The sequence below is a fragment of the Telopea speciosissima genome, chromosome 1 (assembly GCF_018873765.1).
Source record: "Telopea speciosissima isolate NSW1024214 ecotype Mountain lineage chromosome 1, Tspe_v1, whole genome shotgun sequence".
In the NCBI taxonomy this organism is placed as follows: domain Eukaryota; kingdom Viridiplantae; phylum Streptophyta; class Magnoliopsida; order Proteales; family Proteaceae; genus Telopea; species Telopea speciosissima.
This window is the reverse complement of record NC_057916.1, coordinates 62,394,381-62,397,844: the sequence shown is the minus strand read 5'-3', so window position 1 is coordinate 62,397,844 and position 3,464 is coordinate 62,394,381. Positions and strand designations below refer to the sequence as shown.

General features: G+C 39.4%; 1 pseudogene; it reads left to right on the top strand.

The window, feature by feature from the left end:
- The first annotated feature begins 2,098 nt into the window (after window positions 1-2,098).
- On the top strand, window positions 2,099-3,200 carry LOC122652641 (annotated as a pseudogene).
- Window positions 3,201-3,464: the final 264 nt, after the last annotated feature.

Below are 3,464 nucleotides of genomic sequence, written 5' to 3'. Positions count from 1 at the left end.
TAATCCCCTCTGTTATTCCTTTACTTTTCAAAATTTCTTGTCTTCACTTGCAATGAATGGGGTAGGCAGTCTCTTTTTTTTTTTCTTTCTCAGTGGAGCTCTCTTGAGCAACTCTCTTCTTTTACTCACTCCCCGTGGTTGTTATCTGATCATTGGAATGCTTACTTAACCATTGTAGACAAATGAAGGGTGTGACCTATCACTCACAATAACTTTATTAATCAAACCGCCCTTATTGAGCTTCCTACCTATAGGGTTCCTTTTACTTGGGACAATCGGCAACGCAGGTCTAAACCATAGTTAGTAAATCCATATATTATATGCGTATAATACGTGGATCCGAACATTTAATTCAAAATGTGTTTTTTCTCATATAAGTGCTCGGATATGGATTTATACATGGATTTTAATGTTTAAAGCATTATACATGTGTAAACCGCATATTATACGGTTTTATACATTAACTTACAAAAAAAAAAAAAAAAAACTAAAAGCAATCTAACTCCTGAATGACCGAAGTCACCGAACCTTTGGAAAAATCCCCAAACCCTAGTCTCTCTCTCTCTCTCTCTCGCGAATACCAAACCCTAGCCGTCGTCTTCTCCGTCGTCGTTCCTGGGTGATTTCAGGCTGGTGGTTGAGGTACTTCAAGAGATCAGCGATTGCAACAACCTATGAAATCAGAATACCGGAATACCCCCTGTGGCAGTTAGGGACTGAGGTTCCTCTTCTCCATATCTTTTTGCATTGTTTGCAATGGTAGATGCACCATCTCTGTTCGGTCAACAAGAATTTTTCTACTCTGTAAGTGTTTTGGATGCATCTGTCTCCCTTCTCTATAAAGTCAACAACATTTGCTAAGGCTCATGACGTTTACACTTTCCGATTTATAGTCTAGATAATGAATCAATCATTGGGTTGAGTAGGTTACCTAGAATGCTCTAATTGCATATTCCTCTAAAGGAATGCAACACAAGAGTATGATCACCAAAGCTTTGCTCTAACTCCAATGACAGAAACCCTAGCTTGAGGAAGAAGAAGACTTTTTTTTTTCTCTCTCGAGAGCTCTCACTCAACTATTGAGAATGATTATGTTGCCATACTAGGGTTTAAACCAAGCCTCAAAAGTCTTAACCAGGATATTACAAATCAATGGTCAAGATCATATCAAGTGGTGTGATCCTAAAGGGTAGCCCATTAAGTTTTCCTTAATTGCATAAAAGAACATCTCTACAAAACGCATAACCTAAAACCCCCTATGGTAGAAACTTTCAATACACTTTTTCCCCACACTACTAACATCCACAATGTACCCTCACAAGTATGGAAACAAAACGTCCAACAAAAAATGCAAGTGCACTGCATAATTATCCGTGAGTATTAGGACCAATGATCAATCAAATTATTTAAAACTTCTTTCAAATAATAATATCTAGGGAAAATTACACAACAACCGCCTGAGGTTTGTCCTAAATACAGAGTAATCCCCTATGTTTTAAAAATATACAGCTAGCACCCCTGAGTTTAGGGTACTTGTTACACTCACCCCTGATGTATTGGCTTTTGATGCCTTAAAATGGCAAATATAGCCCTAAAAAGGTGTGAGCTTACCATTTTTCCCTTAGAGAAGCCCAAACTTCACACTGTTGTCTCTCTTACTTTGTCTCTGCTATCTTTCTTCTTCCTCTTCTTCTTCTTCTTCTTCTTCTTCTTCTTCCTGCAAACTCACCTACCCCCACCCCTTTGCAACCCCATCCACACAGGCTTAACACCCTCCCCCCCCCCTAGTCTCTTATTTTGCTCAGGAAGGTGTTCCTTCCTGAGCAAAGTCAAGAAGATAAGGTGTTGCCTTCCTGAGCAAAGTCAAGAAGGTCAAATCTGCAAAAGGCTTAACCTTTCTATAAAAAGGGCATTGGTATCGGTTGCCTTAAATTGTTCTCAAATCTTCAATTAAGACATCGAGATGTAGCTTGTTTGTGTTTATTGGTACGAATAGAGATTTGAAGATCTGGAGGAGGGCAGAAGATGGTACATACGAGAGTCAGAGACAGCGAAGGTGTCGTTGTGAGAGTGTAAGGGAAGCACTGCTTACCGGTGTCAGTTTCTCAGTAGTGCCATTGAGAATGGAGGAGGAACGCTGCAAGTTTTGGTTCCCCAAGAAAAATCGATTCTGTTTGAACAAATGTCTTAGCGATTCTCTATTTTGCGGAAACCACAACCCTAAGTCTGAAGAACAAAGGACTACATGTCCACTAGACCCCTCTCAGTAAGCTCTCTTTTGAAAATTCTGTACTGCAAGAAAATCTAGAATCACATCTGAGAAGATGCCCGTTTCTGAAACAATTCCAATCATTGAAACAACAACCTTTCTACAAAAAGGGCATCAATGCGAGAGAGATTATGATGTTGATGATTTGAAAGTCATTTCGAAAGATGCCGAAAACTTTACCTTCCCAAATAAAGAGCTGTCTGAGCCCTCGGATGACATTACCTCAAACATGAAGAGGAATGCAGTATATAACATGACCATAACAGAATTCTCCCAACTAATGAGAAAGATAGAATTGATTCACTGTTGTATCAGTTTGGAGATTCACGAGTTTTATAACATACCCAAAGTTTGGGGCATGTGGATTAATAAAGGAATAAAAATTGCCGTTCCAAGAGAAACATGTTCTGCAATAGGTGTTGATTCTCGGGAACTTGGCAGACTTTGGAATATTGGAAAATCTTGTTGGGAACATAGTTTGTCCAAACATTGCAGCGCCTTTGTGCTCCAATGGGTCATTCGAGGATAAGGTCCCTGTCGTCATTGAGTTTGGAGCAGGGAGAGTATACCTAACACAAATGCTTGCAGACTGTTATGGTATCACTAAAGTGTTTTTAGTCGAACGGAAGTCTTGCAAGCTCAAGGCTGATCGAAGTCTACGACAAACAGAGAACTTGACTTTAGAGCGTTTGAGAATTGACATAGAGGATTTGAATTAAGATGCTGTTGAATCTTTGAGGGGAGTTCCCTACCTGGCGATTGGGAAACATCTCTGTGGGCCTACAATAGATTTGACCTTAAGGTGTTGCCTTCCTGAGCAAAGTCAAGAAGATAAAGCTACACATTCAAGTGGTACTCATTACCTGAGAGGACTTACTATTGCGACATGTTTTGTCAATGGAAACACTACATAAATAAAAGATATTCGTAGACACAATAGTGGGTGTGGTCGGAGGTTGTAGCGGTGGTGGGGCGGTGGTTGAAAAAAAGAAGAAGAGGAAGAAATAGTGGTGGGTGCAGGGGCGGTGGTTGAAGAAGAAAGAAGAAAGAAGAAGAGGAAGAAATAGGAATAGTGGTGGGTCCCAATTTTTTATGTTAGAAAAATTTTAAAAATTAGAATAAGGTTATTTTAATTGAAGGGTAAAATTGTCATTTAAATTTTATATTTAACATCGTCCACTTAAAGGTGTTGGGT